At 40.0% G+C, this 26,763-nt stretch overlaps 2 long non-coding RNA genes and 1 pseudogene across 2 annotated transcripts in view; 1 reads left to right on the top strand and 2 right to left on the bottom strand.

Moving 5' to 3' along the window:
- Positions 1 to 1,226: 1,226 nt before the first annotated feature.
- LOC121014582 (uncharacterized) lies at positions 1,227 to 3,270 on the bottom strand. The gene is made up of 2 exons (XR_005783285.1): positions 2,009 to 3,270; positions 1,227 to 1,535 (listed from the first exon to the last, which is right to left on the bottom strand). It is a non-coding gene; the product is annotated as an uncharacterized LOC121014582 (long non-coding RNA).
- A 3,616-nt stretch (positions 3,271 to 6,886) lies between these two features.
- Positions 6,887 to 9,356, top strand: LOC121014564 (L-lactate dehydrogenase A chain-like; annotated as a pseudogene).
- A 12,615-nt stretch (positions 9,357 to 21,971) lies between these two features.
- Positions 21,972 to 26,763, bottom strand: part of LOC121014581 (uncharacterized) — an 85,921-nt gene continuing 81,129 nt past the window's right edge. Inside the window, exon 3 of the long non-coding RNA XR_005783284.1 lies at positions 21,972 to 22,047. This is a non-coding gene — a long non-coding RNA (uncharacterized LOC121014581). The remainder of the gene's footprint in view (positions 22,048 to 26,763) is intronic.

The raw sequence follows: 26,763 nt of genomic DNA, 5'->3' as shown, positions 1-26,763 counted from the left end.
GCACACACGTAGGATTCCGTTTCTCCTGACTCCCTGACCAATGTAACCTTTACACTATCTTACAAATAACATGTGTGTATGCTTATATATAACACATCTGTTATTTATACGATATATATTCATATATATTGTTTGCTGGGTTTTTTAGGGCCAACTCTGCAAGCTCCACCTCTTTTCTCGATAGCTAATTTTAATTATGATAAAGATTTTTTTTTTTTTAAAAGCAGTGCTCTAAGCACTATATATTGATTTACAAGTGTAACATTCACAACAAGAAGTTGGAAACAAAGGGGTTAGGCTGCCGTGGTCGCTCACACCCCTAGTAAGTGGGTGAGCCAGGGGCCCAGAAGGATTTAATTATGACTCTCTACCTGCCCTAGACTCATAAATGGATCTTGTACTACACACATCTGCCTCCTGCCTCCTTTTTAAGTGTGAAGAAGGCCTCTTGTAACCAGGCAGGTACAGACGCTGTCGGTACGAATCACACCTTCACACTGCCTGTAGAGGTGAACAAGCATTTTTGCTTTGTTGGATTGCAAAAGCTCCCGAGCTTCTCTAGATATGACCTTCATTTTCAATGGTGTTTTACTCCATTGAAAATTATTCCCCGAGTGGGAAATTTATTAAGGGAGCAATTTCACCTTCCAGCAAAATCTCCCAAAAAAGATGTCTCAGAGCGCCTGGGGTGTTTCCCAAGAGCTTAGCCCCATGTCTGGGTAGCTGATGTGCGACTTCTGTCATTCCTCTTTCTTTCTTCATCCACACGTCCTACTCCTGCCCTCTTCCACTGGGAAGTGTGGTATCTGTCAGGCCTGGCGTCACCAGTTGGGCCCAGCAACCCAAGCGTGTCCTCCTTTACCATTTTCTAGATTCTTCCCATGTAAAATATTCCACTGGGAAGATTTTTAAATCTAGATGGAAAATGCTAGCTATAGCACCTAGATTGAATTAGATCTATTTGTGTTCTCTAACTTGTGAGTATTGGGAATTGTTCTCTCATAAGTGAAGTTCGACCTTTTCTGGTCCAGTGGATAAACTCAATCTGCTTTTCAGGTTTCCCTTTTCTCTCTGAATGTCGCTGGATTTTTCTAAGTCAACGTACCTGTCCGGAATCTGTTTTGAAGTTCGTGAACGGACACCGTTCGGTTCACAAAGGCGAGCAGAGTGGACACTTCAACGGTCGTGGACGTCGTGTTTTCCCGTCAGATGCCATGAGCGAGTTCTTTTTTTTTTTTTTTTTTGAGCGAGTTCTTTATGTAGCAGGTTGTTCACTCTTTGCCAGACTACACCAAATATTTTTTTCCTAATCTGTTCATTTTGAGCATTTTAACTTTTTTTTTTTTAGCACTCACGCCAATTTAAATTATTTGCATGAATCACTGGTGTTTGATACAATTTCTTGCTATCTCCACATCTACCATCCAAATGTAGCCACTGACCTCTCTCGTCTGGGCTACCTCCACAGCTCCTCACCAGGCTCCCTGCTTCCCCTCTTGCCCCTTAAAGTTCATTCTCCACCAGTCAGAAGAAGCCTGTTGGGAAAAAAATGTGGTCATGACACTCTTCCTCAAAAACCTTATGTAAAGCCTTGCCTCCTGTCACCTTCCTCCCCCCAATCTTACGAGACCCTAAATGATGTATCAATGGATTGACTGATCAGTTGAGTCCCTGGCCGCCTTCCTCACGTCAGTTGACCTCCCCAACCTCACCTACTTTCCTGCCTCCCCAACCCTCATTCCTGCCACACCAGGCCTCCTTACTATTGCCCAGCTCACCACACATGCTCCTACCTAAGACTCTTGGCACTCTCTGTCCCCTCTACTGGAGATCTCTTTCCCTAGACACTACCAAGTCTCAACCCCTCGCTTCCTTTAAGTCTCTACTTACGTGTTGACGTCCCTCTTTCTGACTTTGTCCACCTTTCAACTGTTTCCAAGCCCAGGTGTGAGGGAGAGGTAAGGGTGTGTTACCTGACCCCCCCCCCCACTCTAAGGGCATCTTATACCTTATGTTGCGCTTGTAAATGGAAGCTTTTCAAAAGTTATGCTTCTTGATTGTATAGGAACCTAACTGGTTTTGATATTCTGGTCTTGCACTCAGGAAGGCTGGTGAGCACTCCTATTGGTTCTAGTAGTTAATCTAGTAGATTCCCTCCAGATGCCTGTGCTTTGAGTCAGGGCATCTGGCGCCGGTTTTACTTCTATATTTTTTCAACTCCTTCTATTGTTTAGTTCTCTTGTCTAACCGGGTAGGACCTCTACAACAACACTGAATAGCAGCCCTGAGAGCCGGCATCCTTGTTTTATTCCTAACTTTACAGGGCATGCTCTGAAACGTTTCCATTAAACGTGATGCTTGCGGCTGGCTTCTGCTAGAGACCCTTTATCAGAATAGAGAGGCTCCCTTTCATTGCACTTTGCTGAGAAATACTTTCTAGTCATAAATGCATCCCGAAGAATAGTGAAGGAAGTCTTGCCCCACCAGATATTGACGCATTACAAAGTTCGAGTAAAGAATGTGGTACTCGCACTGGGATAGAACAATGGCAGACTCACAGTCTAGAAATTGATGCAAAATGCATAGAAGAAGTTGGATGGTTTATTCCGGTTCACTTTGTCTCCTTTTGTTCTATGTCCTTTTTCCTCTTAAAATTTCATCTTGACTATTGTTATGACTTCTCTATCCAGCCACTGGGCCCATGTGTTCTTGCAGCCAACTAAAGGAGCAGTTTTCTTTTGAATTCTGCAACAGGTTATTTTCAGAGATTTCTTGGACTCTTCCAAATGGTGTTCTTCTTTTCCTTTTCTTTCTTTTTCTGGGACAAAGGGTCAAAGCTCAACTCTGCTGCTTAGTAGGTAAGGATATGTGGTGTGTTGGTTTTTTTTTCTAAGTCTCAGTTTCCTCATCTATAAAAAGGACAAGCAGAACGCTTACATCACCAGGTTCTTAGAAGGAATAAATATGCTGCTCTGTATAACATGCCTGGCATAGTAGCTCATGCTGGGCAACACTCCATGCAATTCAGCTTTAATAAATATATCTGGGTTTTTCTTTACTCCTCCTTAGTCAAGGCAAGTCCTAGTTAAACTTGGATAAGCTGTGTGCGTTGTCCTTCTCCCGTATGTGATGGCTGAATTCTCTTTCCAGATCTGCAGTGAGAAGGTAGTCTGGGGAGTGCAGCATCCAGCCCAATTTCCAGATCCTGGCGGGCTTTCCCACAGCGCACCCCTGATATTTGGAATGGACACCTTCCACCATGATGCTTGGTTCACGTATCTTCTAGAACCAAAGTTGTACATAAAAAGTTAAAACCCATTCACTATAACAAAGTTATTCTATCCCATCCTATAATATTTTATTCATAGAGAATAGATTCCTAAAATAGAATATCCACAGAAGTGTAGGCTCATACCTGAAGATTATCAGCTCGTAATGATGGTGATAACGATGGACACTGCTTACTGAGCACTGCATTTCTTTTTTAAAATTTTGTTTATTTTAGAGAGAGAGAGAGAGAATAAGTGGGGGAGAGGGGCAGAAGTGGAGAGAGAGAGAGAGAGAGAGAGAGAGAGAGAGAGAGAGAGAATATGAACCCTAAGCAAGCTTCATGCTCAGCATGGAGTCCTACATGGGGCTTAAGCCCACAACCCCGGGATCACGACCTGAGCTGAAATCAAGAATCGGACGCTCAACCGACTGAGCCACCCAGGCACTAGAGCATTGCATTTCAAATGCAACAGAGTCCCTAACTAACTCACAGACATTTGAATCAGCAAGTCCTCAAGCAAAAAGTCACTGAACCTAACTGCAATGTTCCCAGTGGGGATCCACATCCCTTGTGTGTCCCAGCTCTCGCACTGGCTCTTTGAGTCTATTGAGCCACCTGGGAGACTCAACTCCTAGAACTTCAGCCTATCTATTAAGCTTGGCTGTACAATGCCAATGACTAAAGGGATACACTTATCAACAACAACAAAAGAATTAAAACCCATCAGAAAGGATTTTGAATGACACTTGTGGGAAACTGAAGATAACCTGAAATGTACAAAACAGATTTTTTAAGCTACTATTACACCTAAAATAGTTTAAAGGCTGTTACAGATCCTCACTAATGACACGTTAAAATAAAATAGGACAAAGAGTTGAAAGTGAGGTAGACCCCTGCCTAATATTTGACCAGCCTATAAAGAAATATCTTGTTTTCTTTCCACATATTTTTTTTTCAACGTTTATTTATTTTTGGGACAGAGAGAGACAGAGCATGAACGGGCGAGGGGCAGAGAGAGAGGGAGACACAGAATCGGAAACAGGCTCCAGGCTCTGAGCCATCAGCCCAGAGCCCGACGTGGGGCTCAAACTCATGGACTGTGAGATCGTGACCTGGTTGAAGTCGGACGCTTAACCGACTGCGCCACCCAGGCGCCCCTTTCCACATATTTTTTAAAGAAGAACGCTCAGGGTCAGATAGACCAGGGGGTAAACTCAGCTGCAGAGTCTTCTAAAAAAATTTTTTTTCAACGTTTATTTATTTTTGGAACAGAGAGAGACAGAGCATGAACGGGGGAGGGGCAGAGAGAGAGGGAGACACAGAATAGGAAACAGGCTCCAGGCTCTGAGCCATCAGCCCAGAGCCTGACGCAGGGCTCGAACTCACAGACCGCGAGATCGTGACCTGGCTGAAGTCGGACGCTTAACCGACTGCGCCACCCAGGCGCCCCTCAGCTGCAGAGTCTTGAGCAGGCACCAACTCCCCGTATGCTGGTGTATCCGCAGCAGGCTAATCTACCATGGGCAAAATGATCTATAAAAAGCCAACCTGGACACAGGATTGACCCCCCGCAATGGGCAGGGTCCAAAGTATGTAGTGGCCCCAGAACTGATCTAGGCTGTGCTGGTATCCAATTCAGTAGGTAGAAAATGGCAACCAAACCATGGTGGTATCATGATTGGTAGTGGTATATCTGGTTAAAAACAAAATCTCAACTATAAAGGACACGTAAAAAATGATCACATATTAAGAATAAGCATTTATTGGGGCGCCTAGGGGGCTCAGTCAGTTAAGTGTCTGACTCTTGATTTTGGCTCAGGTCATGATCTCACAGTTTGTGGGTTTGAGCCCTGCATCAGGCTCTGCGTGGACAGTGTGGAGCCTGCTTGGGATCCTCTTTCTTTTCTTCTCTGTGTGCCCCTCCTCTACTCACATACTCTCTCTCTCTCTCTCTCTCTCTCTCTCAAAATAAATGAACTTAAAAAAAAAAAAAAAGAACAAAATCTCAGCCAGTTCTTGGGGAACATAATGTTTGGGAACAGTGATGCTCAAGGCTAGGCAGAAAAGCACCAGGACGTTGGTCAACTGACTTGAAGTTCATGGAGGACTCAGGTCCTTGTGCAAATAAGAAAACCAAGAGGGAAGCCCCAGTGAGCACAGCAAGATTAGGAGATTTGTGTACACCCAGAGTGCTCACATATAGTCTCTATTGATCCACCACCCCCCAAAAAAAAACAACAAATAATCCAATTAAAAAATGGGCAAAAGACATGAACAGACATTTCTCCAAAGAAGACACACAGATGGCCAACAGACACATGAAAAGATGCTCAAGATCACTCATCATCAGGGAAGTACGAATCAAAACCACAACGAGATACCACCTTACACTTGTCAGAATGACTAGAATAAAAAAACCAAATAATAAAAAGTGTTGGCAAGGATGTGGAGAAAAAGGAACCCTTGTGCACTATTGGTGGGAATGCATATTGGTGCAGCCATTGTGGAAAACAGTATGCCTCCATACTCAAATTCCTCAAAAAATTAAATATATAAAAAACATATGATCCAGTAATCCCACTACTGGGTGTTTACCCAAAGAAAACAAAACAAAATTTGAAAACATATATGCACCTGTGTCCTATGTTAATCACAGTGTTATTTACAATTGCCAAGATATGGAAGGAACCCAAGTGTCTATTGATAAATGAATGGATAAAGATGTGTACACACACACACACACACACACACACACACACACATACATACATTGGAATATTAGTCATAAAAAAAGAGTGAGATCTTGTCGTCTGCAACAACATAAATGGACCTAGAGAGTATTATGCTAAGTGAAATAAGTCAGAGAAAGACAAATATTGTATGATTTCACTTATATGTAGAATCTAAAAAAAAAGAAGAAGAAGAAGAAGAAGAGACAAAAAGCAGAAACAGAGCCATAAATACAGAGAAGAAACTGGTGGTTGCCGGAGGGGAGGGAGGTACAAAATGGGGGAAGGACAGTGAGAGATACAGGCTTCCAGCTACGGAATGAAAAATCACAGGAAGATACAGCATAGGGAATATAGTCAATAGTATTGCAATGGTGTTGTATGGGTTATACTTGTGGTGAGCATAGCAAAATGTATAAACTTATTGAATCACTATGTTGTACACCTGAAACTAATGTAATATTGTGCGTCAACTATACTTCAGTTTAAGAAGAAAAAAGGAGAAAATAAAAGGGAAAAAAATTTTCCTAAGTCTTTTCCTTCCTTCCTTCCTCCCTCCCTTCCATTTTTTAGGTTCTTTTTCAAAGTCCTTCTATTTGTGAAGTATTTCTCTAAGTTCAGGAAGAAACATACACGCACACACACACGCACACACACACGCACACACAAAGAATTGACTGAGCAAACAATGGCAGATAAGGAGAAACATGAAGTGTTTGAAGAAAAGCCATTGATCAACGTGACTACACGCTAATAAAAATGTTCAGTCTCTATGGAGAGAAAATCAGGCCAAATTATGAAAGGCCTGAATTCTTTCAACAAATTTGCTTTTATAGGAGTTATTCCGTGGATAAGAAAGAGCTATCAAAGGCTTTTTAGTAGATAAATGATACAAAATCTGGCTTTAAGGTACGTAAGTTTGGGGACAATAAGTAGGATCTATAGATAATGGGAATTCAGCAGAAAAACGTCAGTTCTCTTCTTTCCTTTACAATGTATTTACCTAGTAAAGAACTTAGCATTCAGTTTAATCTGAATCAATGCCGACTAAGAAGCAGTGTAACCTATGGCACCCCCAACAAACATGAAGAAATAAGTATTTTTTTTTAATGTTTATTTATTTTTGAGTGAGAGACAGACACAGCAGGAGCAGGGGAGGGGCAGAGAGAGAGGGAGACACAGAATCGGAAGCAGGCTCCGGGCTCTGAGCCATCAGCCCAAAGCCTGACGCGGGGCTCGAACTCACGGACCGTGAGATCATGACCTGAGCCGAAGTCGGACGCTCACCAACTGAGCCATCCAGGTGCCCCGAGAAATAAGAATCTAGTTCATCATGGGCCAGTAAGTATGGAACAACAGTGACTCTTGCTAACTTTATGAAATTACTATTGCCCAAATCTCCTTCTTCCGTGGCATACGTACCTAATGTACAGTCTCCTCTAATTATTGGATGTATTTATCCGCTGCATATTTATTAAATAAAAACAAAGATACTCAATATGGTTGCCCTGCATTAATCTTTTTCCTCAACCCAAGCAAACTACAATTAGCAGCCAAAGCAATATTGAAAGGGGTTTAGAAAGAACAATCAAAGATGTGTGAATTATGCGTATAATGGAGTATGATTAAATCCTTTTGCTGAGGGAAATGGAGGTATAAGTTACTCACACTTTTTAGCTGCTCTTACCAAGCTCCCAGTGGAATCCTTAGAGGGAAGCTGCAAAAGGTAGAAATTCTGCTCTGGGCAACTCTGCTCAAGTTCAACTCTGAAGTGGCTCCGACCACTTGCTGTGCATAGTTTCCAGTCCTTGTTTGTGGTATAGCCCTGACACTAAAACTTGATTGTGGCTAATTAGCTTAACCCAATAAATGACTGAGTTGTTTAATAAGACACAACTTAGCAAGGCAGCAAAACAGAAAGTATACCCTGTATATCTATTATCTTGATTTCTCATCTTTCTCTTCAAAATACAACGTATTTTTCCACAAAACCTCCAACTATCCCCCAAAATGAATTTTATTTCAGAACTCTCCATTCCCTGTTTACTTGATTCAGGAAGTCACTGTGTTCATTACCTGGCAGGGGGGACATTTTTCAGTCCACTGTTCATACCAAGAGCTTATGCTGTTTAGAATCTGGCATGGCGGCCCCCCCCTCCCCAGGTATTATCGACCTCTTGGTACAGCTGTAAAAGCAGACAATGTGCTGTTTTCTAGACCCCGAATCCCTTTGTTTATGTATTACGGTGTAGAGGTGTGGAGTCTTGATCGAACACTAGTCCGGGCTTCTTGAAGAGGAATTTGGTTTTGCTCACAGGTCTACAAGCTCGAGCCAAGGTGGGGCAGCATAAATCTCTTATGAAAGGCCTGAATTCTTTCAACAAATTTGCTTTTATAGGAGTTATTCCGTGGATAAGAAAGAGCTATCAAAGGCTCTTTGCATAGAGAACTGAATAAATCTCTCAACTTTCACAGTAGAAATGCAGATATGACAGAGTACCAGAGCCACTGCCACCAAGTCCAGACCCAATGCCACATGCCACCGACACCCACCCACCCAACTTGCACTCTCAATTCCTTTCGATTCTAAGCCCCATGTGGCAACTCTTAAGGAACAGCTGATTCAGAGCCTTCTTAACCTTCTTAAGGAAGACCACACCTCACCCCACCCCCAGAATAAGATTACAGTTGTTGGGTTGGTGCTGTTGGCATGGCCTGGGCCATCGCTACCTTAATGAAGGGCTGGGCAGATGAACGTGCTCTTGTTGAGGTCATGGAAGACAAATTGAAGGGAGAGATGATGGATCTCCAGCACAGCAGCCTTTTCCGTAGAACGCCCAAATTTGTCTCTGGCAAAGGCTATAACGGGACTGCAAACTCTAAGCTGGTTATTATCATGGCCGGGGCACGTCAGCAGGAGGGAGAAAACCATCCTAACTTGGCCCAAAGTAACATAAACATCTCTCAATTTATCATCCCTAATCCTGTAAAAACCAGCTCAAACTGCAAGTTGCTTGTTTCCAGTCCAGGGGATATCTGGATCTATGTGGCTTTCCCCAAAACCATGTTATTGGAAGTGGCTGGAATCTGGATTCAGCCTGGTTCCATTATCTAATGGGAGGAAGGCTGGGAGTCCTCCCATTAAGCTTCATCACGCGTGGGTCCTTGGGAAGCATGGAGGTTCTAGAGTGCCTACACGGAGTGGAGTAAATGTTGCTGGTGCCTCCCTAAACACTCAGAACTTCTGGTTCTTTCACCCAACATGCCTACTGAGTCATACGTTAATGTTGGTTTTTACTGGAAGTCATGATGAAAAAGCGATGTGTAAGATAACATATGTATCCGCTGATTGTTAAAAACTTTATCTGGGGGTGCCTGAGTAGCTCAGTCAGTTGAGCACTGGACTCTTGATTTTGGCTCAGGTCATGATCTCATGGTCGTGAGGTCAAGGCCTGCGTCAGGCTCAGCACTGACAGCGGGAGCCTGCTTGGGATTTTCTCTCTGCCTCTCTCTCTTCCCCTCCCCTGCTTGCATGCATGCACCCTCTCTCTCTCTGTCTCTCTCAAAATAAATAAAAAATAAAATAATATATTGAAGGGGCACCTGGGTAGCTCACTCGGTTAAACATCCAACTCTTGATTTTGGCTCAGGTCATGATCTTGGGGTTTGTGAGATCCAGTCCCATACCGGGCTCGTGCAGACAGCGTGGAGCCTTCTTGGGATTCTCTCTCTTCCTCTTTCTCTCTCTGCCCCTCCCCTTCTCTCTCTTTCTCTCTCTCTCTCAAAAACAAACAAAAGATTTTTAAAAGATTTAAAAAAAAAAAACCATTATTGTTATGTCAGTTGCTCAATGCTCTCCTTGTTTACCCCACATAGTAAATTTACTTTAGAATTTAGCAGCAGGAGAATGTTGTCCTTATTCCAAAACTGGTATGTTTGCTCAGCAAGGTAAATATAACTGTGGAACCTACGATAATTCCCTCTTCTGATGTCACTAGCAGGAAATCCCTGGTCCAATGTGACGCTCAGGCACAGTAATGGTAATAGCCCATATGAACAGCATTCTTGCTGCCGTCTCTTCACGGCTTCACATCTAATTTCTATTTCAAAAACCTACACATAATCAGTTTTGTAATCCATCCCACAGTCTTTAGAATATAAATAAAGCGCAGTTCAAGTAAAATAATATAGGAAAATTAGAGGCGGTTGGGTGGCTCAGTCAGTTAAGCGTCCGACTTCAGCTCAGGTCATGATCTCACATTCGCGGGTTCAAGTCTCGCATCGGGCTCTGTGCCTGGAGCCTGCTTCGGATTCTGGGTCTCCCTCTTTCTCTGCCCCTCCCCCGCTCATGCTCTGTCTCTGTCTCTCTCTCTCAAATAAATACACATTAAAGAAATGTTTTTAAATATAGGAAAATTAAAGCAAAGGATTTCTAGTTTCCAGCCCAGCATGTAAGGAGCTTGAAAGTCATCACTCCCTCGCAATAAGAAAAAAGCTGGACAAACTGAAATCGACAATTCTTGTTAGATCCCCAGAGAACTGAGATCACAGGGGAATCCACTGCCACACACCCCCACCCCCTGCAACCGCACAGACAGACAGTTAGATACAGACAATCACAACTTACCAAAGCAGGAGAAGAAGCTCCCACAAGGACCAGTACCAGAATGGGAAAACTTAATCTGTAATGGATGAATTGCAGGAAGCTCAATGTAGGCAAGTTTAAGTTTTGAAATTGCAGGGCGATCCAGTTTTAGGCAGGGAGCTTCATGCTTTTTGTGAGTTTTACCTCCAAGAGTCTTTCCAGACTCTCTCTCTCAGTGAAGACTGGAGAAAAATCTCCTCTTGCTTCTGGCAAACAGCCACCACTTTGAAGAAGGCATAGATAATTCTGTTCTTTTCGTGAGGCCTGCCCTCAAGATAACCTATTTTACCAGAGCCCAACTAACTAGGATTTCATCAGAGTCCTAGCCAATGCAGGAGAAGGGAAATACCTAATTCCAGACAACTCTAGCATGACTATCTCACCTAAAGAGGAAACAAAACAGGGGCGCCTGGGTGGCTCAGTCTGTTAAGCATCCGACTTCGGCTCAGGTCATGATCTCACAGCTCTCGTGAGTTCGAGCCCCCGTCTGGCTCTGTGCTGACAGCTCAGAGCCTGAAGCCTGCTTTGGATTCTGTGTCTCCCTCTCTCTCTGCCCCTCCCCTACTTGCACTCTGTCTCTGTCTCTCCAAAATAAATAAACATTTGAAAACCAAAAAAAAAAAAAAAAAAAAAAAAAGAGGAAACAAAACAAAATGGAACAAAAACCCATAACTGAGAAGCACTTGTAAAGATCACAGCCCAGAGGCACAGACTCTCTAAAAGACTGAGACCTAATCCTAGGACTAGGGAATACAGACCCTCCCCTTAACAGCTCACCACCTCATCAGCAGGGCTTCTGTATAATCACGGGGGGACAGAACAGAAAGAACTGCATGTCCCAGAACTTATTTAAGGAAAAGTCTCCGGGGAAACCCAAGGAAAACAGCAGAGACAAAAACAAGGACACCAGAGAAACTTTTTACCTCTGATACTTAACAGCCACAGTGAGCAGTAAACAGTCTAACCCCTAGCCACATAACCATAAAACCTCACATTGGAGGCCTATTTACCTTAGTTCCTTTTATACAGCACATCATCTCTAGTTTTCAACAACAAATAATTTGAAGAGAGAGCATACACCAAAACCAAACTTAGGTATGGCAGAGACATGGAGTGATCAGACTGGGAATTAAAACAGCTGTCATTAATGTCCCAAGAATCCCAATGGAAAAAGTGGGCATGATGCAAGAACATGGTTAATGTAAGCAGAGAGATGGGGACTCAAAGGAAGAATCAAAAGGACATACCGGAAACCAAAAACACCATAACAGAAATGAAGAATGTCTCTGATGGGCTCGTCAACAGACGGGACATGACTGAGGAAAGAAAGAGCTTGAAGAAATGTTCATAGAAACTCCCGACACTGAAATGCATTGTGAAAAATGAATGAAAAAGAGCAGAATATCCAAGAACCGGGGGACAATTATAAAAGGTGTAACATATGCATAATGGAAATAAAAAGAAAACAAGAGAGGAAATAACAGAAGAAATATTTGAAGCAATAATGACCGAGAGTTTCCAAAATTAACGATAGACACCAAACCACAGGGCAAGGAAGCTCAGATAGCAGAAATGGGATGAATACCAAAAACTCCACACTTTGTCATATATCCAGACCACAGAAAAATAAAGACAAAGAGAAGAATTTGAAAGATGCCAAAGGGGGGGGGGGGAACCTTACTATGAAGGAACAAATATAAGAATGTCATTTTTTCCTATTACAACTTCTCTTCAGAAACCATGCAAACATGAAGAGAGTGGAGTGAAATACTTAGAGTATTTGCAGAAAAATGCCACCAACCTAGAATTCGGTATCCAGTAACATTTGGAATATAGCTCCGATCTCATCAGAATGTCTACATCCTGAGAGTGAAGCTGGCTTTGTAAAACCCAAGAATTCTGTCTAGGATTTCTGTCTAGAAAAGACACAATGGCAGAAATGAAAGGACAGCCTGATCTTTGACCCCATGGATATAAAATAGACAATAAAAAAATTATGAACACATGTATTCCCGCAATTTGGTAATACACATGAAATGGACCAAAATCTTGAATGATGCAATATACCCGGGAGAAATATATTACTTACATAGGACAACGTCTGTTAAAGAAATTGAATCAATAATGAATACCTGTCAAAACAGAAAGTATCAGGCCCAAATGGATTCACTGGTGAATTCTGCCAAACATTAATGGAAGAAATTATAACAACTGTCTACAGTCTCTTCCAGAAAATAGAAGCAGAAATTCTTTGAAGCCAGCATTACCCTAATAACAAAAGCAGGCAAAGACATGATGAAAAAGAGAACTACAAACCAATATTTGAATGCAGATATAAAAATCCTCAACAAAATTTTAGCAAACTGATTCCAACCATGTATAGAAAGAATTATAGGGGGCGCCTGGGCGGCTCAGTCGGTTAAGCGGCCGACTTCGGCTCAGGTCATGATCTCGCGGTCCGTGAGTTCGAGCCCCGTGTCGGGCTCTGCTGACAGCTCGGAGCCTGGAGCCCGTTTTGGATTCTGTGTCTCCCTCTCTCTCTGCCCCTCCCCTGTTCATGCTCTCTCTCTCTCTCAAAAATAAATAAACATTAAAAAACAATTAAAAAAAAAAAGAATTATAGCCCACAATCAAGTGGGATTCATGCCAGGTAAGCACAGCTGCTTCAACATTTGAAAGTCAATGAATGTCAAGACACCCTCACCTGCACCCACTTCAGCTTTAGCCTTCCTGACAGGGTGTCCACTGTGTGAAAAGTCCAGGACCTCCAGCCTATGCCAGCCATAGCTCCGGTCAGCCAGCAAAAGTCACCAAGCACCCACACATAGTGGATGACCATACATAAGACCATTCCTTCAAGTTTTGGAGAAGTAGCTGTTCTCCCCAATCCATAGACACAGACACAGAAAGTTAAGCAAAATGGCACGACAGAAGAATATGCTCTGAAAGAAAGAACAGGACAAAAATCTCCGCAAAAGAACGGAATGGAATAGAGAGTAACCATATGCCTGATAGGGAAGTTAAAGTCATGGTCATTAAAACACTCACCAGGCTGGACAGAAGAGTGGAAGAACTAAGTAAGACCTTTAATAAAGACACAGAAAGTATTAAAAAGAACGAATCAGAGTTGAAGAATTCAGTAACAAATAAAAAACACACTAGTGGACACAGGACAATATATCAGCAATCTGGAAGACAGTGTAATGGAAAGCGCTCAAGCTGAGCAGCAAAAAGAGAAAATAGTTTTAAAATGGATGATAGGTTACGGTATCTGTTGGATAACATCAAGTGAACAAACATTCACAATATGGGAGTCCCAGAATAAGGGAAAGAAAAGAGAGAGAAAGGGGTAGAAAATTTACCTGAAGAAATAATAGCTGCAATCTTTCCAAACCTAGGGAAGAAAACAGACACCCAGGTTCAAGAAACACAGACAGCTCCAAAGAAGATGAGCCTAAGGAGGTCCATACCATGACATAATAATTAAAATGTCAAAGGTTATAGGGAGAGAATTAAAAAAATGTTTTTTAGTGTTTATTTATTTTGGGGGGAGAGAGAGATAGCGTGAGTGGGGGAGGTGCAGAAAGAGAGGGAGACACAGAATCCAAAGCAGGCTCCGGGCTCTGAGCTGTCAGCACAGAGCCCGATGCGAGGCTCAAACCCATGAACCATGAGATCATGACCTGAGCCGAAGTCAGACCCTTAACCGACTGAGCCACCCAGGTGCTTAAGACAGAGAATTTTAAAAGCAGCAAGTAAGAAGTAAAAAGTTACCTACAAGGGAAAACCTATAAGGCTATCAGCTGATTTTTCAATAGAAACATTGCAAGCCAGAAAAGAGTGGCATGACGTATTCAAAGTACCAAAAGGAAAAAAATTCTACAACCAAGAATACTCTACCCGGCAAGATTATCATTCATATTTGAAGAAGAGATCAAAATTTTCTCAGACAAACAAAAGGTAGAGGAGTTGACCACCACTATATTAGACTTACAAGAAATGTTAAAAGGACTTCTTTAAGAAGTAGAAAAGAAATGGCCATAATTAGATGTAAAAGAATTATGAATACAAATATGTAAAATATGACAGCAGATACATTAAAGATAGAGGAAGGAAGAAAAAATAGAAAAAATTTTTTGTTAAGAATGTGTTTTGAGGGGCGCCTGGGTGGCTCAGTCGGTTAAGCGTCCGACTTCGGCTCAGGTCATGATCTCGCGGTTTGTGAGTTCAAGCCCCACGTCGGGCTCTGTGCTGACAGCTCAGAGCCTGGAGCCTGTTTCAGATTCTGTGTCTCCCCCTCTCTCTCTCTGACCCTCCCCTGTTCATGCTCTGTCTCTCTCTGTCTCAAAAATAAATAAACGTTAAAAAAAAAATTAAAAAAAACAAAAAGAAATCAACATTTAAAAAAAAAAAAAGAATGTGTTTTGAACTTAGGGGTGCCTAGGTGGCTCAGTCAGTTAAGTGTCTGTCTGACTCTTAATTTTAGCTCAGACCATAATCTCATGGTGGTAAGATCGAGCCATGCATCAGGCTCTGCTCTGAGAGTGGAACCTACTTGGGATTCTCTCTTCCTCTCTCTTTGCCCCTCTCAAAAATAAATAAACATTTTGAACTTAAATGAACATCAGATTAATACAGACTGGTATGTACTTAGGAAATTAGATATGAACCTCATGGTAACCACAATCCCAAAACCTATAATAGACACACAAAAAAGAAAGAAAAAGTAAAACATAACACTACAGAAACGCACCAATCACAAAAAGAAGAGAGCAGGAGAAAAAGAAAGGAACAGAGAAGAACTACAAAAATGAACAAGAAAAAATAGAAAAAAATAACAAAATAGCAATAACTACATACCTATGAATAATTAATTTAGATGTAAATGGTCTAAATGCTCCAATAAAAAGGGTGGTGGAATGGATAAAAAAAAAAATCCAACAAACAAACCCAAGACCATCTCTATGCTGCCTACAAGAGACTCACCTCAGACCTAAAGACACATACAGACTGAAAATGAAGAAATGGGAAAACATTTACCATGTAAATAAAAATGAAAAAAAAAAAAAAAAGAAGTAGGAATACTTTTATCTGACAAAATAGGCTTTAAAACAAAAACTATAACAAGATACAAAAAAGGGCATTACATAATGATAAAGGGATTAATCCTACAAGAGATTGTAACAATTATAAATATCTATACACACCACACTGGAACACCTAAATACATGAAGAAAATATTAATGGACATAAAGGGAGAAATTAATCATAATACAAGTATAGTAGGAAAGTTTAACACCTCACAATGGATAAATCATCCAGGTAGAAGGCCAATAAGGAAACTGTGTCTTTGAATGACATATTCAACCAGTTGTATATGACAGATATATACAGAACATTCCATCCAAAAATAACAATATATATTCATTTCAAGTGCACATGGAACATTCTTCAGAATAGATCACATGTAGGCCACATAAAAGGCCTCAATAAATTTAAGATTAAAACTATACCATGCAATTTTTCCAATCAGTGATAGGAGACCTGAAATAAATCAGAAGAAAAAAAAAAAACTGGAAAAAATGCAAACTCAGGCAGGCTAAGCTAAGCAACATGACACTAAACAACCAATAGGTCAATGAAGCAATCAAAAAAGAAAGAAAAACATACAATGAGACAAAGGAAAATATATATATAATAGTTCAAAGTCCTTGGGATACAGCAAAAGCAGTTCTAAGAGGGAAATATATAACAATACAGGCCTACCTCAATAAACAGGAAAAAGCTCAAATAAAAAATCTAATCTTACACCTAAAGGAACTAGAAAAAGAATAACAAACAAAGCCCAATGTGAATAGAACGAAGGAAATAACAAAATCAGAGTAGAAATAAATGAGATAGAAACTTAAATAACGATGGAAAGTCAATGAAACCAAGAACTGGTTCTTTGAAAAGATGAAAACAAAATTGATAAACTCTTAGCCAGACTCACCAAGGAAAGTAAATAAACAAAGAAGTCAAGTAAATAAAATCATAAATGAGAAACACTAACAACTGACAATACAGAAATGTGAAGGATTATGAGGGAATACTGTGAAAAATTGCATACCAACAAACAGGACAACCCAGAAGAAATGGGTTAATTCCTAGAAGTAGAAAATCTTCTGAAACTGAATCAGGAAGAAATAGGAAATCCTAACAGATCAATTACTAGTAACAACATCGAATAAAAAATTTTAAAAACTACCAAAAAACCCAAAAAAGTTCAGGATCACATGGGTTCACAGGTGATTTCTACCAAACATTTAAAGAAGAGTTAATATTTATTTTCCCCAAACTAGTCCAAAAATTAGAAGAGTAAAGAAAGCTGCCAAACATATCCTATGAGGCCAGCATTTTCCTGATACCAAAACCAGATAAAGATACCACGAAAAAGAAGAAGAAGAAGAAGAAGAAGAAGAAGAAGAAGAAGAAGAAGAAGAGGAGGAGGAGGAGGAAGAGGAGGGGGAGGGGGAGGAGGAAGGGGAGGAGGAGGAGGAGGAAGAAGAAGAAAACTATAGGCCAATATGAACATAAATGCAAAAATCCTCAACAAAATATTAGCAAACAGCATTCAAAAATACATTAAAGGAACTTTCACCACCATCCAGTGGGATTTATTCCAGTGATGCAAAAATGGTTCAATATTTGCAAATCAATCAATATGAATAAAACAAAGGATAAAAATCATATGAATCATATGAGCATCTCAATAGATAAAGAGAAAGCATTCAACAAAGTTCAACATTCATTCATGATAAAAACTCTAAGCGAAGTGAGTTCAGAGAGAACATACCTCAACATAATAGAGGCCATATATGAAAAACCCCCACAGCGAACATCACACTCACTAGTGAAAAACTGACAGGTCTTCTCCTAAGATCAGGAACAAGCCTAGCATGTCCACTCTCAATTTTTATTCAACATAATACTGAAAATCCTACCCACAGAAATCAGACAAGAAAAGGTTATAAGACACCCAAATTGAGAAGTGTAAAAATGTCATAATTCGTAGATGACATGATACTGTATTTAGACAACCCTGGAGACTCCACCAAAAAACTACTCGGAGTAATACATGAATTCATTAAGATGCAGAACACAAAATTAATATGCAGAAATCGGCAGTATGTCTTTATACTAGTAACAAAGTACTAGAAAGAGAAATTAAGAAAAAAAATCTGACTTACAATTGTACCAAAAAGAATAAAATACCTATGAATAAACTTAACTAAGGAAGGGAAAGACGTGTACTCTGAACACTGGTGAAAGAAATTGAAGACAGCATAAACAAATGGAAAGATATTCCATGCTCATGGATTGAAAGAATTAATATAATTAAAGTGTACATATTAACCAAAGCAATCTACAGATTCAATGTAATCCTTATCAAAATATCAACAGCGTTTTTCACAAAGCTAAAACAACCTTGAAATTTGTACAGAACCACAAAAGACTGCAAATAACCAAAGCAATCTTGAGAAAGAAGTACAAAGCTGGAGGCATCACAATCCCAGATTTCAAGATACATTACAAAGCTGTAGTAATCAAAATAGTGTGGTACTGGCACCAAAACAGACACATTCAATGGGACAGAATAGAGAGCCCTGAAATAAACCCACACTTATATGGTCGATCAATCTATGACAAAGGAGACCAGAATATACAGTGGGGAAAAGACAGTCTCTCCAATAAGTGGTGCTGGAAAACTGGGTGGCTACATGTAGAAAAATGAAACTACATCACTTTCTTACACCATACACAAAAATAAGCTCAAAATGGATTAAGACCTAACGTCAGACCTGAAACCATAAAAATCCTAGAAGAGAGCACAGGCAGTAATTTCTCTGACATCAGCTACAGCAACATTTTTCTAGATATGTCTCATGAGGCAAGGGAAATAAAAGCAAAAATAAACTATTAGGACTACATCAAAATAAAAAGCTTTTGCACAGTGAAGGAAGCCATCAACAAAACAACAAGGCAACCTACTGAATGGGAGAAGATATTTGTAAATGCTATATCTGATAAGGGTTAATATCCAAAATATATAAATAACTTCTACACATCAACACCAAAAAAAAAAAAAAGAAATAATCCGATTTAAAAATGAGCACAGAACCTGAATAGACATTTTTCCAAAGAAGACATACAGATGGCCAAAAGACACATAAAGATTCTCAAAACTACTAATCATCAGGGAAATCCAAATTAAAACCACGATGAGAGATCACCTTATACCTGTCAGAATGGCTAAAATCAAAAACATAAGAAATAGCAAGTGTTGGCGAGGATACGGAGGAAAAGGAACACTTATGTGCCATTGGTGGCAATGCAAATTGGTGCAACCGCTGTGGAAAACAGCATGGAGTTTCCTCAAAAAGTTAAAAATAGAAATAGTACATAATCCAATAATTCCACTTCTGGGTATTGACCCAAAAATTCCAAAAACACTAATTTAAAAAGTTATATGCACCTCTAGGTTAATTGCAGAACTATTTACAATAGCCAAGATGTGGAAGCAAAGCCAGTGTCTGTCCACAGACAATTGGATAAAGACGTGACATCTATGTACAATGGGATATTACTCAGCCATACAAAATGACGAGATCATGGCCATTGACAACAACATGGATGGACCTAGAGGGTACTATGCTAAGTGATATGAATCAGACTGAGAAAGACAAATACCACATGATTTCACCCATAAGTGGAATCTATCAAAAATCAAATGAACAAATAAACAAACGAAAAGCAAATCAGATCTTTAAATACAGAAAACAAACTAACTGATGGTTGCCAGAGGGAGGAAGGTAGGGGGATGGGCAAAATGGGTGAAAGGGAGTGGGAAAGACAGACTTGCAGTTATGGAATGAGTAAGTCGTTGGAATAAAAGGTACAACATAAGGAACACAGTCAATGATATTGTAATACCGCCACATGGTGACAGATGATAGATACAGTTGTGGCGAGCACGGCATAATCGTTAAACCTGCCAAACCACTGTGTAATATACTTGAAACTAATGTAACACTGTGTTATCAACTACACTCAAAAGAGAAAAGAGAAAGATATGACCCTGGAACCTGAATTAACTCTTCTAGTTTTAATTTTGGTGATTTTTGTTGTCTCTTTTAATTCTAGAAATCGGGACATTTCTAAAGTGCTGTGTTGGGGTGCTTGGGTGGCTCAGTCAATTAAGCGTCCGGCTTTGGCTCAGGTCATGATCTCACGGTTCACGAGTTTGAGCCCCGCTTCAGGCTCTGTGCTGACAGCTCCGAGCCTGGAGCCTGCTTTGGATTCTGTGTCCCTCTCTCTCTCCTGTGCTCACGCTCTTTCTCTCTCTCTCTCTCTCTCTCAAAACTAAATAAACATTAAAAATAAATAAATAAATAAATAAATAAATAAATAAATAAATAAAGTGCTGTGTCTCAGCTTGTGCTCAAGCTTGTCTGGGAATTTCATTCAATTTTTATTTGAGGGGGAGTTGAAGGCATTTCAGCAGAGCAAATAACTGAATGATGTGTCAGCCACTACCTGAAATGTTTGTTTTAGAGTGTTTACATTTTTGAATAAAGTCTATCAAAATAACAAAGCAATAAGGAAAGAAAACCAATGAATGGAATTTACCGCAACAGGCTAAAAATTCGCATGATCATATCAATAGATGCAGAAAAACATCTGACAAAATCCAACGCCCACTTATGATAAAAACTCTGAGCAAACTAAGAATAGAGGGAAACTTCTTCAACTTGACTAAGAAGTTCTACGAAAATTGATAATTAACATCATACTCAATGGTAAGAAACTAGAAGCTTCCCCACTGAGAACAAGAACAAGGCAAGAATGATTATCTACATAGAAAATCTAAACAAATTGAGCAAAATTTCCTGAAACTAATTAGCAATTACAGCAAGGTTGCAGTCTACAAGGTTAATACATAAAGGTCAATTGCTTTCTATATACCAGAAATAAACAACTGGAATTTGATATTAAAAACATAATACCATTTATATCCACAACAACAACAAAAAGAAATACTTAGGCATGAATCTAACAAAAAAAATGTATAAGACTTATAAAACTCTGATGAAAGAAATCAAGGAAGATTTAAATAAATGGAGAGAATGTTCATGAATAAGAACAATATTGTCAAAATACCAGTTCTTCTCTACTTGATTTCCAGATTCAATGCAATCCTAATAAAAATTCCAACAAGTTATTTTGCAAATATTGGTAAGCTGATTCTAAAGTTTATATGGAGAGACTGAGACCCAGAATAGCCAACAGAAGATTGAAGGAAAAAAATGGATTTGGAGGACTGATACTACCCGACTTCAAGCTTTACTGTAAAGTGACCATAATCAAGACAGCACAGTTTTGGTGAAAGAATAGACAAATAGGCCAATAAAACAGAATAAAGAACCCAGAAATAGATCCAGACAATTATAGTCAGCCAAACTTTGAAACAGGAGCAAAGATAATTCAATGTTTAAAAGACAGTCTGTTCGGGGCACCTGGGTGGCGCAGTCGGTTAAGCGTCCGACTTCAGCCAGGTCACGATCTCGCGGTCCGTGAGTTCGAGCCCCGCGTCGGGCTCTGGGCTGATGGCTCAGAGCCTGGAGCCTGTTTCCGATTCTGTGTCTCCCTCTCTCTCTGCCCCTCGCCTGTTCATGCTCTGTCTCTCTCTGTCCCAAAAATAAATAAACGTTGAAAAAAAAAAATTAAAAAAAAAAAAAAAGTCTGTTCAACAATGGTGCTGGAACAGCGGGACGTCCACCAGCCAACACAGGGATCTTAAAGACCTTACACTTTTCACAAAAACCAACTCAACATGGATCATAGGCCTAAAGGCATAATACAAGAGTATAAAACTCCTAGAAGATAACACGGAACAACGCCTAAGTGACCTTGGGTTTGGTGAGACTTTTCAGATACAGCACCAAAAAACATAATCCATGAAAGAAAAATCAGGTAAATTGGACTTCATTGAAATTTAAAACTTCTGCTCAATAAGAGATATTGTTATGAGAATAAAAGAGAAGTCACACACTAGGAGAAAGTATATGACAAAGGAACATTTCCAAAATACATAAAGAACTCTTAAAACTCAACAATAAGAAGACAACCCAATTTAAAAATGGCCAAAATCTGAATAGACATCTTACCAAGGAAGATATACAGATGGCAAATAAGCATTTGAAAAGACGCTCAACATTATATGACAATAGAGAATGGCGAATTAAAACCAGAAAATACTATTACATACCCGTTGGAATGTCTAAAATCCAAACACTGGCAGGGTTGTATACAAACAGCAATTCTCATTCATTGCCGTGGGAATGCAAAACAGCACAGCCACTCTGGAAAAGAGTTTAGAAGTTTCTTACAAATCTAAGCATGCTTTTACCACACTCTCTAGCCATTGTGCACCCTGGTGTTTACCCAAATGAGTTGAAAACTTATGCCACACAAAAACCTGCATACAGCTATTTATAACAGCTTTATTCATAATCACCAAAACTTGAAAGCAAACAAGATATCCTTCAGCAGGTGAATGGATAAATAAAATGTGATGCGTCTGGACAATGAATATTATTCACGACTAAAAAGAAATGAGCTATCAAGCCATGAAAGAACATGGAAGAAACTTAAATGCATTTTGCTAGGGGAAAGAAGCCAATCTGAAAAGGCTATATACTATAGGATTACAAATATATGACATTCTGGAAAAGGTATAACTATGGAGGCAGTGAAAGGATCAATAGTTGCCAGGGCTTGGGGAAGGAGAGTAGAATTAATAAATAGAGCACAAGGAATTTGGGGTCGGTGCAACTATTCTGTATGATAATGTAATGGTGGATCCACGTCATTATACATTCATCAAAACTCACAGAATATACACATGGAGTGAACCCTAAAGAAACTATAGACTTTAGTTAATAGTAATGTATCAATATTGGCTCATTAACTGTACCAAATACAACACACTAATGCAAGATGTTAATAATAAGGGAAACAGGCAGGGGGTAAAGGATGATTTGGGAACTCTCTGTACTTTCCAGTTGATTTGTGTATAAATCCAAAACTGGTTTTAAAAAAAGTGAGGGAAGCCTATTAATTCAGAAAATGAAAGCAAGGGAAGTGACAGTTTTTGAAAAATGTTGAAACATAAGAAAACAGGACATCTTGATGGAAAACAAGCAGAAATTCAGTCAGCAAACCCACTCAGACCTTAACTATTCAAATTTTCAGAAACAGAATATTAACCATAGAGTGTTTAAAGAACTAAAATAGAAACTTAAACAATATAGTGTGTGGGGGGGGTGATATTGTGATTTACAATAAGGAATATATATATATATTTGGTCTTCATCCCTATTCCTGGCACAGAGCTCCTAAGATTCTTGGAATTTCCTAAATGTCAAGAGTAATAAAGGTGTCTTGCTATTTATATCAACTTCCTTCCAACCACACATGAGTTTATGCTAATGAGACTTTTGGAAAGGCTCTAAGGATGAAAGATGGTTGCCAGGGAAACCAATCAGGTAATCAGAGGGTTGGAACTTTTGGCCTCACCCCTAGACCTCTGGGGAGGGGACAGAAGCTAGAGATGGAGTTCAATCACCAATGGCCAATTATGTAATCAATCATGTCTATGTAATTAAGCCTCCATAAAAATCCAAGAGTAAGAGATTTGGAGAGCTTCCAGGTTGGCAAACCAAAATCCATCCATGTATTGGAAGGGTGATGCACTCCAAAAACCATGGGACAGAAGCGTCTGTGTTTGGGACCCTTTCAAACTTCCCTTTATTGTATCTCTTCATCTGACTATTCATTTGCACCCTTTAATACCCCGTGTAATAAATGGTTAATAAGTAAACTGGTCTCCTGAATTCTATGACCCACTCTAGCAAATTAGTCAAAACCCAAGGAGGGGTTGCGAGAACCTCTGATTGATGGCTGCTCAGTCAGAAGCACAGGTGATAACATAAATTGCCACTGGTATCTACAGTGGGAGGCAGTCTTGTGGGACTGAGCCCTTAACCTATGGTATCTGACTCTACTCTCTAGGTAGACAGTGTCAAAATTGAGTTAAATGTATAGGACACCAGTCAGTGTCTGCTGAGAATTCAAGAGTTGCCTGGGAGTGTTTGAAAAAAAATACATGTTGGAGGGGAGAAGGCTATAAAGAATGACCAAGAAAATCTGAAAAAGAACCACACCACTTCTATAAATTAAAAATGTAGTAGGTGAAGGGGCACCGGGCTGGCACAGTCAGTTAAGCGTCTGACTTGGACTCAGGTCATGATCTCGTGGTTCGTTGCTTTGAGCCCTGAGTCGGGCTCTGCACTAAGCACGGAGCCTGCTTGGGATCCTCTCTCTCCCTCCCTTCCCTTTCTCTCTGCGCCCTCCCCCCTTGCTCTCTCTCAAAATAAATAAATAAATAAACTTTAAAAATAATAATAAAAATATATAAGTGAAAATTACAACTCAATGGGTGAAGCCTATAGTTGAAGAGAAAATCAGTCAACTTGAAATGATATCTGAATAAATCACTTAAAATGCAGTCCATAAAAACAAAGACATGGAAAATACAAAGGAGAGATTTATGAGACATGGAATATAGAAGAAGCCAAGTCTCAAATACACGGAGAACAGAGTAAAAATGACTCACAAACATTTTATCAGAGTACCAGAAAGAGACAACAGAGAAAAGAGTGGAAGCAATACACTAAAAGATAATGGCTGAGAATTAACAGATGTGGGGAAAGACACCAATCCTCAGATCAAGAAAGCCTAATGAGTCCCTAATAGGACAGTAATAAAGAAATCGCCCCTTCGACTGTGAAACTTCAGAACTCCAAAGACAAAGAGAAAAAAGTCTTAAGAGTAGCTTAGAGAAATAAAACTGATCATCTTCAAGGGAATGACAAGTAAATTCCCACTTAACTGTTCAACAATAATGGAAGCCGAAGTGAGTCTGAAATAATATATCAAAGTACTGAGTGGGGGCAAAGCTGTCAATCTAGAATTCTATACACAGCAAAACTGATTTCGGCTGAAAAGAAACTGAAAGGAAAGGCAGCCATGAGCAATGCCTCATCCCCTGCTTGGCTGCATAACATTGGCCTTGAGCCCAGAACATGTCCTAAAGAGTGCTCACAGCCTGCGCTGAGCTTGTCGTCTTGTGGAAGAATATCTTTCCTTGTTCTGGGCTTGATGTACACTTAAGCAAAGCATCGACGGCTCTTCGGCATGCTCCCCACTTTCTGTCTTTTAGACCCCAGGGTGGCGTGTGGGGTCTTTCCACTGCCATGTAAAGTAGGACGGGTGCAGCTACATTGCCTGAGTGTCCCTACACTGTGCACTCTCTCTTCCTCTCTTGCTGTAAATGTGTTGTCTGTTCTCAGCAACCTCAAATCATGCACTGGTCTCTTCCCTGGGTGGCACCTATTTGCCTTTTTTTTTTTTTTTTTAACCCCTTTGACAACCACGATGTGCAATCTTTTTTTTTTTTTAACGTTTTATTTATTTTTGAGACAGAGACAGAGCATGAACGGGGGAGGGGCAGAGACAGAGGGAGACACAGAATCGGAAGCAGGCTCCAGGCTCTGAGCCATCACCCCAGAGCCCAACGCGGGGCTCGAACTCACGGACCGCGAGATCGTGACCTGAGCTGAAGTCGGACGCTCAACCGACTGCACCACCCCAGAGCCCCCCTATTTGCCTTTTAACCTTCGCTTCATGGCCCAGTCACCGAGTGAATCATGAAACATTAGTAATTAGAGCAAGATGAAGACATGGTTAGAAGAACAAAAACTGACAAGGTTTAATGTCAAAACATCCTCACTAAGTGAAATTCTAAAGGATGTGACTCAGAAGAAAAATGACTGAAGACAGAAAATGCAAGACACAGAAAGACTAATGAGGAAAGATATTCGGAAATGCCTGGACAAAGCTAAATAAACATTGAATGAACACAATCATAATATAATGCTTGATTTTTGAGAGGAAAATATGCTAGAAATGAAATATAGGTCAACAAGAGACTATAATATGAGAGGTACTAATCATACATTTGGAGCATCTTGAAGTCCTCGTATTGTCTGGGAATGAGGTATATTAACTTCAGATTTTGTTGAGTTAAATGCAGGTTAAAAAAAAAAGCGTGAAGTAACCACTAAAAGAGTATACAGGGACGCCTGGGTGGCTCAGTCAGTTAAGTGTCTGACTCCTGATTTCAGCTCATGTCATGATCTCACAGTCCTAAGATCGAGCCCTATGTCGGGGCTGCGGTGGGCATGGAGGCTGCTTGGGATTCCCTCTCTCCCTTTCACTCTGCCCCTTCTCTGCTTGCACATTCTCTCTCTCTCAAAAAAACGTATACATATATACAGAGAGCATATAATTTTCAAACAAGTAGAGGGAAAAACAGAATGAGACAGAAGGAATATAAGCAAAGTTAATCAATCAATCAAAAAAAAAAAAAAAAGTCAGGGAAGGAGAAACAAAACAAAAATCAATCAAAAAGTGAAACCAAACACGGAAACAGGACAAATCTGAAGTGTTACAAAAATGAGTCCTATTATAAGCAATCACAGCAAGCAAAGAATGTAAATTCTATAATTGAAAGTCCAAGATTGTAACACTACATATTTTTTTAATTTAGGTATATGATATTTGTAAGATATATATCTAAACATAAGGCCACAGAAAGATCAACGGTCAAAGAATGACAATCAGTGCCCAAATCAATCTTTGTTCCTAGTACCGTTCTCCAACAAAAGAACTACAGGTCCTTGAAACAGTGGCTCATTCTAGGGCTGAGTTGGGGAACATACAAGATAAGCCTAGAACACCCTGTAGTGTCAGAACACAGAAGCACACGCACACACACACACACACACACCCCTCAAACAACAGAAACCAAATTGAGGGGCATATGTCAAAAGGACACAGGAACCAACTCAAAGAGGTTCCAAGGGTCAAGGCTGAAATAATTTGAGCAATTAAATAAATTAGTACTGGATAACCCAGAGCACAAAACGAATACTCATGAGTCCATACTTATACGA

Source organism: Herpailurus yagouaroundi, unplaced genomic scaffold (genome assembly GCF_014898765.1).
Source record: "Herpailurus yagouaroundi ecotype Mexico unplaced genomic scaffold, PumYag 203, whole genome shotgun sequence".
Lineage (NCBI taxonomy): Eukaryota > Metazoa > Chordata > Mammalia > Carnivora > Felidae > Herpailurus > Herpailurus yagouaroundi.
This window is presented reverse-complemented; position numbering and strand designations above follow the sequence as displayed.